The 22,705-nt window shown below is 34.9% G+C and overlaps 2 long non-coding RNA genes and 1 other non-coding gene across 6 annotated transcripts; all 3 read left to right on the top strand.

Moving 5' to 3' along the window:
* The first annotated feature begins 1,071 nt into the window (after positions 1 to 1,071).
* Positions 1,072 to 3,592, top strand: LOC113356674. Of its 4 annotated transcripts, none has more exons than XR_003363095.1 (4): positions 1,072 to 1,318; positions 1,413 to 1,800; positions 1,905 to 2,268; positions 2,945 to 3,592. It is a non-coding gene; the product is annotated as an uncharacterized LOC113356674 (long non-coding RNA). The 4 variants fall into 4 exon arrangements; XR_003363096.1 differs by having other exon boundaries at positions 2,425 to 3,592; XR_003363094.1 differs by having other exon boundaries at positions 1,686 to 1,800; positions 1,905 to 3,592.
* Positions 3,593 to 19,237: 15,645 nt separating this feature from the next.
* Positions 19,238 to 21,626, top strand: LOC113361414. Its single transcript, XR_003365113.1, has 4 exons — positions 19,238 to 19,377; positions 19,596 to 19,816; positions 19,912 to 19,971; positions 20,969 to 21,626. It is a non-coding gene; the product is annotated as an uncharacterized LOC113361414 (long non-coding RNA).
* Positions 21,627 to 21,935: 309 nt separating this feature from the next.
* TRNAK-CUU lies at positions 21,936 to 22,008 on the top strand. Its single transcript has one exon. It is a non-coding gene; the product is annotated as a tRNA-Lys (tRNA).
* The last annotated feature ends 697 nt before the right edge of the window (positions 22,009 to 22,705 follow it).

Here is a 22,705-nt window from a genome sequence, read left to right as displayed (position 1 = left end):
ATCAAAAGTAAGGGATTCAGTAATTCAAGTCTAATCGAATGCCTTGACAAGAAATATTAGTTAACTAACCTAGTATTTGTCTTGTCTAAAGTGAAAGGTCTAAGTTATTGTCTGAATAATTAGTGCCTAACGAGAAAAATAAAGTTAATTCTGATCTTTATTTTGGTCTTATCGAAACAAGCGATTGTACTTGTGCAATCGGTTTAGCAAGGGAACTAAGTTTTCTTAGTCAATTTGTTAAACTATTAGGGAAAATTGCTTCGGGCAATTGTTTCCTTGATAACATATTAAAACCAAATTACTTGTAGTTTCAATTTTGATATTGGTTATCTAAAGTGGTATGTGAAACCTTCGTGCTTAACTCTTATAGGTTGTACAATTCTTTTAGATTGTAAGATCCTCTCGGTTTTTGGTATTTGCTCGGACCTTTGTCATTTTGTGACAAAAAGGGGGAGAAATATATGGAATAAACAAGTGATTTGTAATCACTTAGGAAAGGACAATTATGCTTAAACGTTATATCTAACGAAAGAGTAAAGCATTGACGGGGAGAAACATATCATATGTTGATTTGTAGTTATTTGGACTACAAAAGGAAATAACAAAGATGTGCGGATTGAAAATCTACATATCTCACCTTTAGGGGGAGTATTAGCTTTGTTATTTAAATGTCTTCAGCGGCATTTATGGATTGAATATATGCAGGGTATTTTGTTGTTGAAACTTGGAATCAAGCGTATGTATAATGAATTTTTGTAATTTGTTTATCTAACTAGATGATAATTGAAACTCAATACTTGATTCTCATTCATTCTGACCCCACTAAAATCTGAGGTGGACAATCTAATTAGAGAGTATTAGGAAATACAACTCTCTCAGGATTTAATGGAAAACTGAATCCCGTAGGAAACGTGATTCCAAGGATTCGGACAGCCAAACATATAGAGGGAAACATAATTCTACCAAATCCCCTGGACCCATAAATTCCATCTTTAAAATTCTACATCCAAACCCACCATTAAAAAAATTACATCTTACTTACACCTTTCATAGGTAATGAACCGTCTCCCCCACGCCCTTCCTTCCACCGAGAGAACTACCCATGATTACCCCCACTTCCTCCCATCAACAAAATTAACCCAGCAAACAACCTCCTGAGAGAAAGGATGAAGAAGCCGGATGTGAGCTATGCTCATGGACAACTGAATATCCAGAAAGGTTAATTACCATACAAAAAAAAAATCTAAAAGTGGATAAAGAAAGATGTTGTCCAACTGGAGGAATAAAGACAAAGCAGGGATCTTTACATCTGAAAATGGTAATGTCAAATCTGGAATTTTTTTATTCTGAAAATGGGATCTTTAATTATTATTTTTTTTAATGATTCAACGATGTTTTGGGTTTGGATACAGGGTTTTTGTGATTTTGGTTGATTCGGAGGAAGGGAAGTTCTTTATCTTCTGTGTTTTTCCGGAAGAGAATCTTATGTTTGATTGTAAAATCAATTTTAGGTCAACTAGAATTGAGTGTTCTATATTGTTTGATTGTTCATCAATTTGTAGATGGTCACTTCTCTTTTTCTAAGGAAAAAAAAAACACTCTTTCGTTGATAATAATTTTGTTATTATCGAGGAAATTGATTTGTTTGTAACCAAAGTTTAGATTTTACTCATTTCTGATTCTAGGTTTTCCTCAAGATGAAAAAAGCTGATGTGAACCTACAATAGACAAACAGTTCAGTTTCAAATGAAGGTGGAATTGGTATTCCTCAAGATGATCTCGATCATTTCTAGAATTCAGGTAGCTTCCTACTCAAAACCTGTCTCAAACTTTGAACTTTCACAAATTTAATTTCAAATAGAGCTCCATTTGAAACTAATTGAGACACTTTGTTAATCTTGCAGAGTTATGTTAAATTGAGATCATATGTTAAATTGAGATCATTCTTTGATTAATATATTGTTTGGAAAAGGAGTCTACTGTGCTGATAAGGTGAGAAAGAGCGGGAAGTCTCCTTGGAATAGGTCTATGATCTCAAGAAAGCTTCTGTGAGAGAATTGATCCTGTAAATTGTCATCTATCTTTATTTGTGTTCATGTGTTTCACATTTACAGGAGTACATGTAAGCACTCAGTTCTTACAGGCATGTATGTGTTTTCACATGTTTTTGATGGGATCTTTGATTTCTTTCCAAGGTGGAACAAGTGATGACTTGGATGTTCCCACCTTTTGTGCTGAATTTGCAAAGGAACATGAAGTTTGTCTATTGTAGGTTCATTTTCTCTATTGTAGTTTCATTTTCTAATCTGTAACTACTTCTCCCATTTGGTTGATTTCCATTTCAACAATTTCAAGTTTGATTTGGTTTTATATTGAAATTAGTGTATTGATTTGTTGAACTAATTATGGGATTTTTTATTGAAGTGATGGAGTTAACAAATTCACTACCAATTGAGTAGACTGTTGTTTTCCTCTGTGATCATCATCAGCTGTGCATACAAATGGAAAATGAAATGGGGTCCTTCCCATATCTCTGAACTATACTAATCAACTTTTATTTCTCTGTTTGTTTTCAGTTAACTTGAAATTGTCTGAAAATGAGCAGACCAATTATGATTCCATGGTTAATGAATATTTGTTCTTTTTTCTCATTTTCTTACTTTACAATCAAATACTAGCATTTTTTGATATGTAATGGTTTGGTTCATTAAGTATTTTTTGTGGCTTCGAATTTTGAAATGTTTTAATAAAGGTCTAAGATTTTGAAATGTTTTGGCTGTTACTGCCTGCTGATTAGAGTTTCGACTATCAGATGTTGAACCAGTTTGGTAATCTTACTTCTATTGGTTGTTTCTTATGCTAGATAATCAATGTTTCTATTTATTTACTTTTGGTTTTATTGATGCAATATCATCACACAAGGGAGTTCTTTTTTTTTGTGAAGTTGCTCTTACAGATCATGCTGCTTCAGTGATGGAATATCATTACACAAGGACGCCTTAACAGGGGAGTTTTTTTAGTGAAGCTGCTCTTGCAAATCATACTGCTGCGTCAATCCTTAAATTTCATAACCAAATATATAAGAACACTGTGTCTCCAAATAGAGATTCTAATGCTGATTTGAACAATTTTGTTATACCTCTAGACAACAGTCATGCTACAGCTGCAACGGGCACTATTAGGATGTTCATATATTTTCTGAAAGTGTTTCTGCTGCCTGAGGGTTTGGAGTTTTCGGAGAAGAAAAGTAAGTAAACAGGGATATGGGAAAATCATCATGACTTGGATGGTTTTTGAGAGAGTGCATGGAAATAACGTAAGTGGTCAGACTTCACCAGAGGTTGGGTCTTTTTTCCTCCCTAGTAGCCAATGCATCACACTACAAGTACAAGCTATGAGTTTTTGTAGATGTACCAATTTGGTGGTCCATTATTTACATGGTTGGTCCAACAAGAAGTATAAGATTATTATTTTCGCAACTAATTTGGTTGTGTTACTTTATTGGTAGATATACTTGATAGAGAAGTCACAATATCTACCATGTACAGATATTTTACTCAAATAAATTTAAGTTAAACGAAAATCTACTTAATAGAGAAGTCACAATATGTAACTTTATATGCAGCGCATTTCGAATCAACTATATACTGCATGTATGCTTAAAGGATGCTTCTTAAACCTCCCTACTCCATGTTTTGGCTTTGTAATGTTGTACTGTTGGTTCTATTATCCTTTCAGAAACCAAACTCGCATTGGATCACTAGCTCAGACAACTAACTAATATTTGAGCCGACCTTATGAACCTAAGAAGCCTGACTGAACGAACCAAACTCCCATAGGCTCACCAGTTTGCCGAACCTAAATTAGGCTACATTCCGGTGCGAAGCACGGGTTACGATCTAGTCCGTATGATTGTAAGAGTTTTGTTACTAAAATTGACAAAGGGGGAGATTGTTAGAACATAGCTCGGTTGAACCCACCAAGCATTGGTATGTCAAGTTTGGTTGTCATATTTTAGTGAACTACTCTCCCCATTTCACCTATCCCTTGAAGTCCACGAACATAATTTACGCCAACCTGGACATAGTAAATGGATCCTCACCTGCAGTTTTTTGCCCGTTTCCCCATCTAGAATCCCTAAAAATGTTCACATTATGACTCCAGTAGGTTAACCTGGCAAGACCCACATTATACATTGCCCTAAAATGACTACAGATAAAATGAAACTGGCTGCAGATAAAATGACTGCCGAGAAACTTGTTGCTCCGGGAATAGTCGAATCGAAAGAAACTCCACAACTACTCGAAACTCCATGAGGTGCTTCTGACCACCACTGGTATGCAGGAACATCACGCCTAGATATACTTGAAGCAGCATTTGTGAGTTGTTGAGCCTTTTCTTGAAGGGCGAGGCGTGAAACAAGGTCGCTGGCTCTGTCTCTGTGAGACAAATACGGGTCACAAAAAGGTAACTTTCTTACGGATTCATTGGTGCAAGCATGTTGGTGAGAGACGGTGGGAGAACATAGAAAAAGAAGTAAAAAGAATGTAAAATATGTCAAGTTTCTCGTCATGGCTAAACTAATTGGATTTTTTTGATCACAAACAAGGTTTTACGACTTCATTGGTGCAAGGATATTGGTGATAGACTTAAAGAATAAATCAGAAAGAGAAGTGGAAAGAATGTAAAAGCATATTGGTTAATTTAAAGGGATATTTAATCGGAAACAAGATTTCTTGAAATTGGATCGGAGTTTGTAGCGAAGGTATCCGAAAGAGAAGTGGAAAGAATGTAAAAGCTTATTGGTTAATTCAAAGGGATATTTTATGGGAAACAAGGTTTCTTGAAATCGGTTTGGAGTTTGTATATAAGGTGATTTGTGCTCACATTTTATACATGAGATTCATTCAACATTCTGATTGTTATGGGTAAACAGAGATGGGCCATGACATTAATGATCAGTGGGAAATAAGAGCCTTGACATGTGGTTGTTAATTCCACTTTGCCTTGCCTATTTTTTCAAGCATAATTCTAAATCCTAATATACAGTTGAACCTCTATATAAGAATATCCTAGGGACCATAAGAAATTATTCTTATACGGAGGTTATTCTTATATAGAGGTCTACCTTGAAACGATCAATAAAAATTTGTTATATATGTATCTAGGAGAAAACATAATTACGCACAACAAACATCACAACGTACCTAGGAAATACAAATATTAATTGAATTTTGTTTAGTTTCACATGTTAAATATAGGAAGTTTGTTATACAACAAAATGTACCTAGACAATACATAGGAAAACATAAATTTTGTTTAGTTTCACATGTGAGATTTGTTTAGTTTCACATGTGAGATTTGTTTAGTTTCACATGTATTAGTCAAATATACGAAGTTTGCTATGTAACACAATCCACACAAAATTCAACAATCATATGGAAAATTGACAAATAAAATCATATGATCAAAGATATTTGAATGATCATACAAATAAAAAAATTTCACACCCGCTGAAAAGTAACAGGATTTTTCAAATTGGTTTAAAGAATTTTTTCGTCTTAAACTTTGATGTACGATATGACCCATATTATCTTTATAATATTGCGAATTATTCTTATATGGAGGTAAGTTCCTTAAGGCGGTTAATTTTGACTTATTCCAATATGGAGTTTATTCTTCAAAAACAACTGACCAAAATCGGGACCATAAATTTTTATTCATATATGGAGGTTATTCTTATATAGAGTATTCTTATGTGAAGGTTATATTGTAGTAGCTAAAGTTGTTTTATCTCCCTGTCCACATTTGATAAATGACTTCTAACTCATGTACAGTGAACCTAATCTAGCTAGTATGAAATGATAACTACAACTACAAGGTTTCTTGATATTTAAATGCATAATTTCTAGAAAAATTACATGGCATAGTTAAAAATTGACATGTGGTTGTTAGTTTTTTTTTTTTGAAGCATGAATTTTATTACGAAAACTTACAGGGTTATTACACGAGGGCATATAATACTCGAAGATTCAGTAGTTACAATTGAAATGTTATGCCATGAATCTAAAGAAGCAAAATAGAGGAACCGAACATGTGGTTGTTAGTTCTTTTTTAACTTAGAAATTTTTTCGAATATAAGTCTAATTCCTAATGTAGTAATTTTTGAATATAAGTCTAATTCCTAATGTAGTAATTTGGTAGGTTAATGTTGTTTGATATTAATGTCTAAACTTGATAAATGTCATTTTCAAGTTTGATTGATAGTACAAGCATGAACATTCTTCTCAAGCACTTTACAGAGAATATGTGATTTGAGTTCACCTTTTATACTTGATATAGAGACCGCGTAGACAGATTAAGTTCATTGGAAGTCATTTTATCAAGTGATATAAAGCAACATCCGAGTTCACCTTTTAAACTTGATTAAGTTCAGCAAAATTCAGTTTATGATTCGTCGGAGATGTAGTGTGCAATTTTCAAAGAGCCTGTGATCAACACCTATCGAGTTTATTCAAAGAAAATCGACAAACAGACTTGCATGTATTCCAGACTCTGTTCAAATTGCCAGTTTCTGCATGGGATATTGATAAATAAGTTAATAAACACGACTTGATTTACATTCTTAACGATGATACTAAAATAAAAGGAATTGAATTCATCACTAGCCACATTGACTAAACAATAACGAAGAAAGTAAAAGATATTTGAAAACAATTTTTATTCAAAATTATATCTGAAACATTGCATGACATAGTTAAAAATTGACAAGTACAGTATAAAATCTTTTATTTAGTACTCGATTATTTAATAAACTCTTTTAAGTAATATTTTTGGTCGGTCCCAAGTCGGGGACAACGTGCCAAATCAATAATTCGCTAAAATTATAAGATAATACTTTTTTAATTACCTATATAGGGCCCATATGAAATATAAATTAATAAGGCAATATATATATCCAATACATTAATGATTTACGAAGAATTTTTGAAAAATGATTTAATTGTCTTCTGTTTTTTGCTAAAATCAATATCGCATTGAATTTCATCTCTAATTTTTCTTATCATTGTAAGAATTTTTGGTGTTGTTTTCTCATAGCTCGGTAAGAAATTATTCAATGTGATTGCCGCTTTAATAGCCTCGTTTCGTGAAGGTGGCTCTATCATAGAACTTTCATCATCTTCTTCCACATCTTTATCAGTTCTTATAACGTTCTCGATTATTTCTTCATTGGTTAACAACTGTGTAACTTCATTTTTTTTCCGGATAATTTAGGACATCTTCAACATTCGTTGAACTGCGATAGCCCAACTTCTCGATCAAATTTTGCAAGTCTTGAGTGATTTCACTTTCTGTATGTTCATCCAAATTGTCTAAACTTGTATTTAGATAGGAAATAAAAAATACTAGAACACGCTATCACGGTGGAGATGGCCGACCGAATGAAAAAACGAAACATTAGAAAAAAAATTATGATCCCCGAAAACAGATACAAACAATTTATAAAGGATATTGATATTATTCAAGAATGATGCCATTTCACATAAAAGATATATAAATATTAACATACTATGTCCGTTGGATCGCTAAACTGATATCACCCTGCTAATAGCCGACATCTCCCGTTATAAATTATGCTAAAACATCCATTTTAATGGAAATTTGAAAAATGTAAAACCCACGACCGGTGATGCACCATCATGTGATATTGTTTGGTCATTTCAAATGTATTAGATCGGTGATACACCATCATGTAAGATTGTATTTACCACTGCAGCACACGTAGCCATTTAACGGCAAAAATGCACACCTGCGCTTTACGTGTGTCAAATGTCATGATGATGATTCTCGTTTAACAACCAAACCTTTACAAACATTTCCCATTCTCATTCTCAAAGTCTCCGCCTCTCTTCGCCCCTTTCTCCTCCTGCTTTACTACCTCCCCAAATTCTCAGTTCACATGCATCACAACCGAAGGAAGATACCTAACAGGCTAACAACAATTTTGCAGCATCATCAAAGCCATATTATTTAAAGGAAAAACTGATGTCGATGATGATTACTATTTGTCGATGTTTCATTTTTTTCAGAAAATTGTTGGTTTATAGCAGTATCAGTGTTAGATTTGATAATTTTGATTGATAAATTGGTTGTTGATGTTAATGGGTTTTTCAATTTATATGGAGATTGTAGTTCAGTAAATATCAGATCTAAAAATACTAATTTCATTTTCATGTCTTTGTTTCAAAATAAATAAATTTAAATGTTAGATCCCACATCCAATTTATGATCTTATTTTAATTGTTTGGTATGTTGATTTCATGTTTATATGTAAATTAGTCACAGTAGATAAAAAGGTAGGTGGTGGTGGTGATGATAGTCTAAGATGACATTGATGGAGGATGGTTGTGGTGACGGTGGAAAAGAAGAGAAGAGGAAGGAACGATGATTTAAAACTCAACTGTGAAGTTGGTGGCGGCGGCGGTTAAGGAGAAATGATGGTGTTACTGGTGGTAGTAACGATTGTGGTTATGGTGTTGGTCGTGGTTCTGATGGTGTGATAGTGGCGGCGGTGCTGCTGCTGCTACTGCTGGTGTAGGTGAAGAAATGAGGAGGTGGTTCTGGTGGTAACAGAGGTGGTAGTGACGGCATCTAGTGGTGGTGATTTGGTGTTGCTGGCGGTTTGATTTTTTTTTTTTTTTGGGTAAACAAAGTGCTTTGATTTTGGGGTGGCGGTTTGAAGTTGAACTACCAATTTTAGATTTGATTTTAGATTCTGATCGTAAATTGTGGAGGTGACGGTAGTTATCTGGTGGTTGTGGTGAAGGTAGTGATGTGGCGGCGATTGTACAGGTGGTTTTATTGAAGTTAGCGATGGTGGCGGAGTTGGTGGAACCGGCAATAGTGGCGCGGCGAGGTAGAGCTGGTGTTGTGGTTGCGATGATGGTGGTGCCGTTGTGTGACGGTGGTGGTGGTGGTGTCGGTGATGGTAAATGGTGATAGTAAATAATGGCGGTGAGTAATGGTGTATGATGGTGGCGGTGGTTTTGCTCGTGGAGCTCGTTATGGTGGTGCTGATTCTGATAATGAACGATAGATGATCGGAATCTGATATTGAACGACTGATGATAAAGGATATAGTGGTCTTATCATTTGCACATTGAGGAGTACATCCGTCCAATGAAAAAGTAACCAAAAATTTCCGGACGGAATTTTATCAAATCTTTTTATGAAATTGTTCTATTTCGTTAGGTTTCATTTACCGAAAAAGTGGCCATAAAAAGGACTCCCTTCGGGTCAGCTTAATGATTGGATATTGTGTTTATAAAAATACGATTTGATATTAATATTTTATTTATATAGGAAATATAAAAGATATGATATGGGCCCTCCGGTCGGCCTAATGATTGGATATTGTGTTTATAAAAATACGATTTGATATTAATATCTTATTTATATCGGTCTGCGGGTTATAACCCCAAAGGGGTTATAACCCATCTACAAAATACGCATCCAAACAAAAGTGATACAAAACCCCCAAATATCATAAACTGTCTAAACTACCCTCCCCTAATTTAACCCAAAAGAAACTGAGAAAGAAAACGACCCACTAATTTATTACTTTACAACCTGTGTTTTGTTCAAAATTTCTTAAAACCTCCGCTCCTGTTCGTTCAAAATCAATCTGTTCGTTCAAAAATCAATCCGCTCCTGTATTCGTTCAAAATCAATCTACTCATCCCTAAGCCAAAATCGTTCAAAATCAATCTGTATTCGTCATCATCTTCTCGATTTTACCTTCTTCTCTTATTCTATGGTTGCGTACTTCAACCACTGCTACAAAATCTGACCTAATTTTTCAACCACAAATGGCGAAGAAACAAAATCAACAGGCGAAAAAGAAAGATGAAAAGCTAAAGAAAATAGCGAAACCATCTCCTAAAGGTAAGAAATCGAACTTGCTTTCAAGTTGATTTCGAGTTTGAATTCAAAAGATTATTAGGTTTCATTTGATTTATGGGTTGGTTTTCTGTTTGCTTTTAGGTTTCATTTCTTAGGTTAGTTCTATTTTCATTTGGTTACATCGTTTCTTTGGTTTAGGTTTAGGTTTCAGTTTGTTTGATGTAACCAAATGAAAACAGATTTCAATTGTTTGTATATTTGATGCAACCAGATATTTTTTTTTCTATTTGATGAAACCATATTTCATTTGTTGTTTATTTGATGAAACCAAAGTATAATCTGTTTTTTTTATGAAACCATTCTGGGTTTCATCATTTTACAACCAATTGGTAAATTGGTTCCACCAATTGTTAATCTGTTACATCATAATAATATGGTCTTTTTGATGAAACCATTTTTGGTTTCATCACTTTTCATTTGTTAGGTTTAGGTCTGCAAGAATGATGTAACAGATTTGCGATGAAACCAGATATCATTTTCTGTTTCTTAATGAAACCCAAAATTGGTTTCATCATTTTTAGTTATTGGTTTACTTCTAGAGTTGCTATTGGCTGTTGATTTGAATTCAAACTGTGGAGATTGGCGTTGTGTTATGTAATCTTATGGTTTCATACAAGTTTCAATTATGCTTATGGTTTCATCACTTTGTTCGTGCTTATGGTTTCATCATTACAAGTTTATGTCTTATGGTTTCATCATTATTATTTATTATTCTCTTATGGTTTAATCTTGGTTTCACAATAGGTAAAAAAAGAGATAAGGAACCATACAGGTGTTCATTGCATCATTTGTGCGAGCTAGCAGTGAAAATTAAGGCGTTGATAAAAAACAAGCAACTGCATTTGAAAGCTCTTAAATCATGTCCTTTCTGACGTTTCTTTGAGTCGTTCTATGATGGCGTAATGAACAAAGATGAGCTCATCAAAAAGACAAAAGCAGTAATAATGTTTTTAAGTACAATTGAAAACAGACTTGATGGTAAGCTCCCGTATTGTTTCAAATTAGCAAGATCAAGGAAAATGATTTTGCGGACAATTCCAGAACATTTTGCTGTGACTTTTGGTTTCCAAATGGTGAATTATGTAGAAGCAGACGACATTGATGAAGATCTGGTTAAAAAGGTTAACGTCTTTGTGGCTAATTATTTTGCTGGAAATAAAAAGACGAAAAAAACCGATATTGAAAAGCGTATGCTGGAAGCCGCAAATGATGAAACCAGAGCGGATGACTTTGTCAAGTTTTTCGTAATGTTTCTGTTGGTTTCAGTATTTGTCCCTAACAAATGTGGGCAGACTCTCGCAGCAAAGTACTTGTATATGGTGTTTGATATGAACAAGGTGTGCTGGCCGGAAGTATTCCATGACTATGTACTTGATTCGATAATGACAAACAAAACAGACGTAGAAAATGTTGTTGGTTGTGTAATATACCCTCTGGTAAGTTAAGATTTGTTCTTTTTTTCATAAGTTCAGTATTTTTTTTCAATATTGGTTGTTGAATAATAAGCGACTTGTTTTTGATGATTAATTTGAATATTGGTTGTTGTTTTTTTTTTCAGTATTGGTTGGCAGAGATGACAAAGATCGCACAAAGAAAGCATGGGCTAGACAAGTATCCGAGGTTTGCTAGATGGAACCTTAGCAACATCTGTCAACAAGTATTGTCTAACTTCGAGAATCTTGAAGAAAAAACAGAACTTTGGTCTAAGGTAAATATTTACTTAGAAGATTTACTTTTCTGATGGAACCAATTTTGGTTTCATCAAAAATTCTAGCTGAATTTTTGTTTCTTAGATAACTTCGAGGGTTTTATTTGATATTTTTGTTAGACAATATTCGAAATCTTCGAGGGTTTTATTAGATTATTGCTATGAGTTCTTACCATTACTTGTTACCATTAAAAATGCTTTTCTTGGAATGTCATGTTTTATTTTAAACGAATTTTGGTAAATATTTTCTTGTTCAGATTAACTTTTTTGATGAAACCAGTTTTGGATTTATCAAATTTTTAGCTGAAACCAATTTTTCTTGTGTACTGCAGGAGAATATTGGTCACCGAAAGGGATCATTCTTGCTTCAGTATGACGAATCAGAAATGCGCTTGGCTGATCCCGTAGATGAAGTGGAAATTGTTGTGCCAGATGAAGAAAATGAAGTGCCGATTAAAGTGCAAGATGAAGAAAATGTTGGTGCTAGCAGTGAAGCTAACTCCTTCAAAGCCAAATACCAATTTGCACGAGCATTGATTGAAAAGCTTAGGACCAATACTACATATGTTCTTTCTAAAGAAGAATCACTCTGGCAAAATATGATGCCGAGGACAGGGAACAACAACTGGTACAAAGATAGATTTGATTTTTCTTAGTAACAATTGAATTACTCGCATATATTACAATTTTCTTATACATTTCATCATTTTTTTGATGAAACCAGATTTGGTTCCATCATTCTTTTGATGGAACCAGATTTGGTTTCATCATTTCAAGTTAATATTTGTTTGATGAATTGGCCAGTTCTTTTTATTCTTTCAGAAGTTTTTGATTTTTACAGCATTAGGTTTTGACACAGGAAGATGAAAAATAAAATAACTTAGGTATCTTAATATTGCAGGTTATAACAAGGGATGTTAACATGATAAATGAACAAGAATCTGAACAAGAGCAGGTCATATCTTCTTCGTCGAAGACAGTCACCGATGATGAACAAGAAGGAGATGGTACTGAGTTGACTCCAAATAATATCGAGGATATCAAGGTGGCAGAGCGGGTTGAATCTGAAATGGAGAAAGCTACTTCATCGATGCCAGTCACCAATGATGAACAAGAAGGAGAGGTACTGAGTTGACTCCAAATATTGAGGATATCAAGGTGGCAGAGCGGGTTGAATCTGAAATGGAGAAAGCTACTTCATCGATGCCAGTCACCAATGATGAACAAGAAGGAGAGGGTACTGAGTTGACTCCAAATACCGTTGAGGATATCAAGGTGGCAGAGCGGGTTGAATCTGAAATGAGCAAAGCTTCTTCGTCGATGCCAGTCACCAATGATGAACAAGAAGGAGAGGGTACTGAGTTGACTCCAAATACCATTGAGGATATCAAGGTGGCAGAGCGGGTGGAATCTGAAATGAGCAAAGCTTCTTCGTCGATGCCAGTCACCAATGATGAACAAGAAGGAGAGGGTACTGAGTTGACTCCAAATACCGTTGAGGATATCAAGGTGGCAGAGCGGGTGGAATCTGAAATGAGCAAAGATTCTTCGTCGAAGCAAATTATTGAACAAGAAGAAAACGAAACTCAATTTGTAATTGATGAAGATGTTATCAGGAAAATGGAATACGAATACAATAAGAAAGGTTGTTCGTCGTCAAAGCCAAATGTTGAAGCGTATACTACTACCCAGCTGTAAAGATGGCGAATGATTTACTTGAGTTAGAGAATGAACAACCTGGATTTGATTTAGGACTGTCGCAGTGTGACAGTCAAGAGAAAGGACAGGGAGAACTCAGTGCTGCGCAAAGGATGAGTAACATGGTTACAAGAATGAGGGAAGACAGAAGGAATTTGGTTCCACCTATCAGAATGCAGGATTACAACACCAGTGTGAAAAAAAGAAGAAAGGTTACAGCTCGTAAGTGCAAGGAGAACAAGAAGGTGCAGGAAGTACAGGGGGTGAAGTTGAAACCAGTTGATAACTTGAAGATCTTGAAAGTACTCAACAAAATGAGAAACCCCTCGTGACCACTTTTTTCAGAAAGAACAATGAAAGGTAATTGGGAAATAACTGATGTAACCAAGACTGGTTTCATCAAAATTTTGTTCCAAGTTATGCATTGTTTCTCCTTTTTTATCCATCATTGACTAGCTTTTTAAAAAATAAAATTAACAGGTCAACGGCGTGGGAGCATTTAAATCTTCAATTACATATATCGGGGAAGATGATGGATAATTTGATGAGAGAGGGTGACGTCGCAGGAGACATTATAGAGTTCTACATTTTGAAGCTGCAAAACAACATCAAAAAAAATGAGTTGAAACAAGATGGTTCTCCAAAGTACCAGAGAGCTGTGTTTATAAGCACATTTGCCTATGTAAGTTTACTCCGAAATTCTTTAATGTAAATTTTTTGGCATAAAAAATAGTTGTGGAAAACAAAAAATGATGTTGTTTATATGGTTAATTTTGATGGAACAAAGTTTGGTTTCATCAAACTTGCATGTCTGTAACTAATTAAGGAGCTTTTATCTGGTATTTTGTTTCAGACATGTCACTCATTAGGAAAGAAATGTGGTGCTGTAATAGAAGGCTTCATCGACAAAATGGATTATAGCGTGCGGTTTTTGTTCGTTCCGTTGCTGACATCACTTGGAGATGTAAACCATTGGACATTGCTTACTTTTGATTTTGAAACCGGGGAATTTTATCACTACAACTCCTTGGCTTCCACGGGAGAGGAATGCAGAAAAAGTGCTGAAAGCATGAAACAACGTATAGTATCAGCATTTGCACAGCACGACGCAAAGCTCCCCTGTGATCAGCAGGCAAGTCAGCCAACAACATACTCTTTGCACAACCCTACATGTTGTGAACAAATAGGGTAAGTTATGTTTGGAAGTTTATAGTTCACATATGCATATGCTTGAAATCATTACATCACTTGTAACCGAATGCTTTACATATAGATACTAATATCAGAACACTCTCAGCTAGTCACTTTGTAACAATTGAGACATTGTTTTGGTTTTTCAGGAACGATTGTGGCCTGCATGTTTGCTATTACATGAAGAGCCTCTTGAAAGGAAACATGTCTACAGATGATATACGAGAAAAGGTGCATAATATGAGACCAAAGTTGGCGTTGAAGATACTCCTTGACAATATAGATAATACTCGCATGTCGTGCCCGTCCTATTGAACATTCAGTTTTAGTTGAATTTTAAATTACTTTTGAAATGGTTATTGTAATGATGATACTCCTTGACATACAGTTCTCCTTGCAGATTCAAGTTTTAGTTGAAGTTTAAAGTACTTGTGAAATGGTTACAGTTTATATAAAAAACGATTTCGTGCTATTTCAGTTGTATTTCCTTAAAAGCTTATGTCTACAGAAATATGATGTCTCATTTTTATAAAAACTATCCATAAATGATGTGTCATATATTTGCGGCACCAATAAACAGTAGACAAAACATCATCTACTGTGTTGTCAAAAAATATAGAAGAAAAAGTGACAGTAAAACAATGGTTCCACCAAAATAAGATGAAACCCTTTCTGGTTTCATCAAAAAATGATGAAACCTGATTCGGTTACACCAAACTATAAAGGCCTGTAAAAATTCTGAAAAACTTAAACTTAATCAAACTTAATTCTTAGACAAAATATAAAATGAAAACACCTGCAGCATATTAACTTCTAAAACAAAAAATATGAAATAGTAAATGAAACACATATTGTAGTCTAGCAAACGAAACTAAGAGTAAAATTCGATGACTTGCAGGAACCACATATTGTAGTCTAGTCGAAATGACTACAAGTTCTCATGAAATCTGACGAGAAGGGCATGTCCGTTTATTATGGGTGGTCAAAACCTTGCAGGAACCACAGGTTCTCATCTTCTTATTGGCAACTGAACCTGTATTAGGAATCCTCTTCTTCTTCGATGGACGTCCTGGTTGTGGTCCATTATTCGGACCAAAAACCATCGATTTCGGCGACACTGTCACGGGCTTTTCGACTGTGGGAACAGATTGATTGCATGTTTATACGATTCTCGGTAGAACTTTACTGTAAAGTAGTGCTCAACATAATTGTAAGGATCTTCTCCATTCACCATGATGCAACGGACAGCATGGGCACACGGGAAACCGTCAATACGCCAACGGTTGCAAGAACATGTTCTTCTTTTCAAATTGACAGTCTGTGTTAATGAAGCATGAACTTCAAACACATATTCCGACGACTTGGTGACTTGGTAGTTACATCCATGCATCTTGTTGTCGTGGAGTAGAGCTTCATATTCTGGACATAGAGTTTGACGCCATTTCATTAAGTTAGCAGAGTCCTCGCGACGTTTACACATTTGGTCCATTAGCTTCACCCTGATCTCATCAACCATGATGGCTATAGGCTTCTCTCTCTCTTCAACGACCGAACCATTGAAACTCTCAGCAATATTTGAACACAACCTACCATATCGTCGACCCTTGAAGAAAAAACTTGCCCATTTATCAAGAGGAGCTCTACTTAGATAGTCTTGTAACTTCTGATTTTGAACCTTCCTCAACTTATCCCAATTCTCTGAAAATTCTTTATGAGTAGAAGCATACGCACATTTCTTAAACAGTCCCAATACATATTTGTTATAAACTTTGCAACTCTTTGGTAAGCATGTATTGATATTGCATTCCATATGCCAGTAGCACCAACCATGAAAAGCCTCAGGAAAAACAATAGGAATTTGTGTTACCAATCCAATACCTCGATCACTCACAAAAGTAAGCTTTGGTCGCAAAGGAGAAAGGACTTTCTTCAAATTATCCAAAAACCATTTCCAGTTCGCTTCATTCTCCGATGAAACCACACCATAAGCAAGAGGGAAGATTTCTGTAACATGAACAGAAAGCATAACACAAGCATAAGATGCGATGAAAACCAAACATAAAAAATGATGAAACCAACATAAAAAAAATGATGAAACCAACATAAAAAAATGATAAAAACCTTACCATCATTTCCGGTTAGACCTGTTGCTGCCATCATATGACCAAGGTACTTGCTTTTCAAGTGAGCCGCATCAACGAATAATACAGGACGACAGAAATTGAATCCACGACTACAAGCTTCAAAACAGATAAACATCCTCTGAAATTATGGTCCCTTCTTCAACTTCCAAAACCACGTGAGAACCAGGATTGGTTTCAATCAACTTGTTTTTATACCAGTTCAAGAACATAAAAGATTTCTCGTTCTCTCCCCATGAAGTATTCAGTGCATGCTTCTTACCTGCGTATGCATAATAACGACTAATGTCAAAGCCGAAGTCTCTCGTAAAAGATTCCATAATATGCTTAGTTTTCTTATTAGGATCCTGTTTAATTTCATCAATAATCAAGCTACTAACTAGTTTCTTCGATATCCTGGCATGTTAACAAATCCACCAACACAAGTATGCTGATTATTTAGTTCCTTGATAATAAAAGGACTTCCTACAACACCATCAACAGACACAGCATATAAATGCCAGTCACATTTCTCCTCTTTGTTCTTATTAGCACAACGTGCACCAATCCTCAACTTCTCATTCCTATATACCATGTATTCATAACCATGCTGCGTGATACTTCTGTAAATCACAACGAACTTGTTCAACACCTCCCGGAAACAACTGTTCAACTCCTTGAAAAGATGTAACCAGTGAGCAGACTTCAACGGTTCCTTAATTTTATCTGGAACATCATAATCAATCCGTGGCTTCTCAAAAGGTATAATTCCAGAACTTTGTGGCTGGTCATCAAAAGCTATAATTCCTGAACTTATTGAACCATAACTCTCAGCTTTGTGACTTACGAGTAACTCCATAATCCCTTCTTTATTATACATACTAAATAGAGCAAAACATTGAAGATCAAAATCAGAATGAATGACCTTTTGATGATCATCAACCATGTGAAAAATTTCCATAGAAGGAGGAGAGAATTCACATCAACTTGAGCATATACTAGTCTTCAAATTAGCAAAAGACTCTTGGAGGCCAATACGAAGAGTTAAACAATCTTCTTTGTGACATACAAGTGCGAGAACAGAATCCATAATATACAGAACAAAATGATGAAACCAAAAACAGTTTCACCAGATGTGAATATCAACAACAATTTTTTTTTTTTGAAAAACAGTTCCAAAAAGATGGAATCCTTCATAAGAACATCAACACAAACATAAAAAATCATATGCTAACATCAATTCAGTTTATTCGACAAGAGTGACTAGCAAATTCACACAAACAAAATCAAAAATTTCCATAGAAGGAGGAGAGAATTCACACAAACTTGAGCATATACTAGTCTTAAAATTAGCAAAAGACTCTTGGAGGCCAATACGAAGAGTTAAACAATCTTCTTTGTGACATACAAGTGCGAGAACAGAATCCATAATCTACAGAACAAAATGATGAAACCAAAAACAGTTTCACCAGATGTGAATATCAACAACAATTTTTTTTTTTGAAAAACAGTTCCAAAGAGATGGAATCCTTCATAAGAACATCAACACAAACATAAAAAATCATATGCTAACATCAATTCAGTTTATTCGACAAGAGTGACTAGCAAATTCACACAAACAAAATCAAAAATCAACACAAAAAAGAGAATTGAATACCTGAAAAGTTGATTTATTCATTGAAGACGAAGATTAATACGAAAACGAAGATGATCAACACGAAGTTGATTGATTGTTCAGCTGGATTCTTCAATTCGAGATTCAATTTCAACTTGAAAAGCGGAAATATGATTTCAGCTAAATTGAATTGCAACCAGATCTCGAATAAACAACTGAATTTGATTCTTCTACGTATCTCGAATAAACAGATCTCAAAACTTGTAGCTTCTCTTCCGGTTCTTCAATCAAACCTAAAATTGCTCTCTGAATCTTTGAATTGAAATTGGGAGAAGACGATGACGAATCTTTGAATTTAAAACGAAGAAATTGGGAGAAGACAATGACGATGACGAATCTTTGAGATATGGAACTGAAAAAAACGAAGAAAACTAGGAAAGAAGAATCGTAATTAGACTAGTATCTGATTTGTTTGGATTCAGAGAGAACAAATATTGTTTTTACTGTTTTCTTTTGGCCAAACTTTCCTTTGAAAAATGTTTTTATATAGGGAAGGTCAGTTTTGGAATTTAGAAATCAAATAAAAACTAAATTTTAAATTTTTTATTTGAATTGGGGTTTTTGTCCCAGTTTTGTTTGAAATGGTTTTTATTTGTTAAAAATAATATGACCGGTTTTTTCTTATCACTAGTTTGTTCACCTAGGGGTTTTGTCACTAGTTTTGTTAATTAATTAATAATATGATTTCAAGTGATTTTTCTCTGCTGTGGTTGAAAGCCGAATCAAGCTCTCTTCCTAGTGCTTCTGGCCCCATCGAAAATATTTACACCAATATAAGCCTTTGGTTTTTTCACACCACCAATCTTATTTTCAGCCCCATTTTTTTTTTCTTTTCTCAATACCACGTTTTCCAAACCCTATGTTCTATTTTGCCTCCTCTTTCCTCCTGCTCTTTCTTCTCTTCACCGTTTCTTCTCCATTCTCTCTGTTTATTTTGCAGATTTGATATCATCGAAAATTAACCATTAGCTACAGAGAAAAATCAATATGGTTTGTGTTTTTGGGAAGAAAGACTCCTACAGGTATGCTTACCGATTACTATCTAGGGTTTTCGCACTTTGATTGTGTGATTCTGTTCTCTTAACCTTTTTTGTTGTTGTTGTTGTTTTCTGATTTGCAAAATAATATATATTTATGTTATAGGTGAAGAATTAGGGTTACTTTGCTCTTGAATTAGGGTTTCTAATTAAATGGAAATTCGGGCTTTTGGAATGGTTTTTGATTATTGATTTTTTTTTAGAAACTATGGAATGTAATAGTCATGCATTATTCCTTGAGCACTTGATTTTCTCGAAACGAAAGTACGGAATTTCAAACAAAACCAAATTGTGGTCAAGGAGGTGGGCAGACAATGGAAATTGTGATAAGCAATTTCAAGGTCTTATACAAGCTTACAAAGTAAAGTTACATAAACAAAAAGTGATGAACTGGGAACAAGGTAGATACAATATAACAATCATGGTACGTGTTGTCATGGATTTATACAGCTTACAAATCAAAACTATCGAATTATATGGGTTGTTGCTTGCTCAAATAATCTTCTTCAAATGATATAGGATGGATATTTTAACTGGGGACAACGAGGTGGGCGAGACAGAGAGACAATGACGATCATGGTAAGCGTTATTTAAGTCCAACAAATTTAAATTGTACAATGCTATGTATATTTGCTAATTTACATTGCTATCTTGAACCAGAAAATGCCGGGTATACTAAATATGTATAGAATAGTATGGTTTTTCGTTAGAATAGCATGAGCAGACATATTAGTGATATGAAATCAACCCTTTTGAGTTCTTTATCCATCCTTAACTTTTCTATCTCGCGAGCCATTGTAATCATTGCCTAAAACACTATTCGGAGGATTAATACAATTCTTAAGATCAATAAGGAGAAACAAATGAAGACGCAATATAAATAGCAAACAATTTTTTTTTAAGAAACATGCGGTTTACCTATAAAATCGTTTTTCGAAAGGCTTATCAGGATTGTCATTGTGACAACTATATATTATTGTTTCTGAAGTAGCATATACTTAAGCATATCTGTATAATCACATTGACTTAATCTAACAATTGTGGCAACAGTTTATAAATAAATAGCTCAGTGTTATTATATCTGGAAGATTAATATTGTGAAAATTTTGTGAATTAGTACTTTAAAAAAATGATTGTGCTCTAGAATCCCAATTTTGTTGTACACATTTATATTCCTAAAGACCAATAAATTAATAGCAAGAATTTGTATGATCAGTCATTTAAATGGTCAACCACCAGTATGTTTCTGTTTTTATTCCAGTGCGATTGTCAACAGGATCAAGCATGTCGAGATAGACGTGCAGATCATTAGCTGATTTCAAAATCTAAAACAAGAACAGGTATCACAATAATATATTATTATAAATGGGTTGAAAAGTTTTATTCCGCAAGGAATGAAATACAAAGAAGCATTTTTTGTAAGAATGTTCGATATTGCTCGATTTTCGGTAAGTGTAGTTGGCGCAATGGTAAACCAAGCAACTGCATCTTGACATGGATAGTGGTGTTTCAGTTTCAACGTGTTGACTTTTCATGAACTTGATTGTTGTTCCTTTGCTTGGTAATGTCTGTGCAGGTACACCATGTGCGTTAATGGGATTGACTCCCTGATTTACCATTTGGGGATGCTGGCAGACTCTACATATGAAAAAAAATGCAAACAAGGTTTTTATGAGTCAAGCACTGGAGCCTGCTAGCAGATATCCTTGCATCGAACCCAAGTGATCATGAACGCAAGGTTTCTGTTCATGTGGTGAAGGAGGGAGATGCTACTCTTCAACATATCTCTTATATCCAAAGACCTTTAATGACAACCTACCAAGTACCTGTAGGGTGTTCATGTTTCTGATTACAATGGATGTTCTTTTAGTCTTTTTTTTTTTTTTTTTGGGTGTTGCCACATTGGTCGGTAATGTGGAGAAGGTTGATGTGTTAAAGTTATATACTGCTGACATTACATTTTGAATAAATGTGTCTTTACATATTGGACGCAGGGAACCTAGCTTTGGATCTTGGCTTTGAGTATCAAAGTTGATTTTGGCGGACAAAAACAAATTTTGTTAGCTTTGCACAATTTTACATTCAATGGTCTGGAACAGGCATATATTCGAGTGTCTTCTTAATTTGATAGCAGTTAATAGCAATCAAAGAAGCAGAACTGCAGTTGCAGGCGATGAGTGGAGCTGGCAGAATGTAAGTGTTCTTACTGCCAACTACGTTTCATATTGAGTTTTATCGAACAGAATATTTGTGCATCAATTCTCACTGCCAACTGCTATTCATAATGGGTTTTATCGAATGTGATATTTTTGTCAACTAAGATTGGGATTTTCTCAGGCCCACTTGCAAAGTTCTAATAATTCTTATAAAACATTTGGGTAAGTGAAATTTTTTTATACCCTGAGAACTATAATAGGGAGTTGAGCAATTTGATCCAGAGCAATGTAATCTCTCTTCTTACCATCCCTTTATGCATATGAATTATTTGCGCATTCGTGTTCACTATATCAAATCCTACTTATTACATCCACTAATGGTACTCTGCTGTCTTAGCTCAACTGGAAGAGCATATGGTTCTTAGCCATGTAGTTGTGGGTTCGACTCCCACAGATAGCATCACTCTCAGATTCAAATGGATGAAACAAACATATTCAGAGCAAGTTTCTTGTGCTTGGATTACATATGCAACGTCAGTAAAGTGAATACTCCAGCGAAGTAGATAATTAGGAAGACTTTGGTTAGGTAAATAAATGTTTTCACGGGGTGATGTTTGTGCAAGTTAGCACCAGATGCCGGCATGGTATCATATAAGAATACTTAAAGAGACCAGATGATAAGATAGGACTACAATGAATTCTTTTGGTGTTACATTCAATTTTATAAAATTTCATTATTTCACTGACTTTAGATTACTTTTTGATGTAAATTTTGCAAGTTACTTTTAATGTATCCTTTTTAGCACTTTGCGATTTTAATTACCTATTTTTTCTTAAAATCACACCCCAACAAAACATACTTACTCTCGGCATAATATTTAGGCCCGTGCAGAGCATGGGCGTCCCAACTAGTTAATATATAAAGTTTCATGCGTTCTCGGAGGTCCCAGGTTCAAGCCCCCAATGGCGTAGTATTGCAGGAATTAACATGGAAGGTTGAGTTAGCTTGCCCCCCTTGTGATACAATCTCAGGCCCCCCATCCGCTTCGGCTTCCTTGGCTAGGTTACTGCCATGAGTCTCGCTGGTAGGCTAGCACAACAATCTGTTCAATTAATGTAGTAGTATGTCGTTGGAGCTTAGCTTGTTGGACTTCCAA

The sequence above is a fragment of the Papaver somniferum genome, chromosome 3 (genome assembly GCF_003573695.1).
Source record: "Papaver somniferum cultivar HN1 chromosome 3, ASM357369v1, whole genome shotgun sequence".
NCBI lineage: Eukaryota > Viridiplantae > Streptophyta > Magnoliopsida > Ranunculales > Papaveraceae > Papaver > Papaver somniferum.
This window is presented reverse-complemented; position numbering and strand designations above follow the sequence as displayed.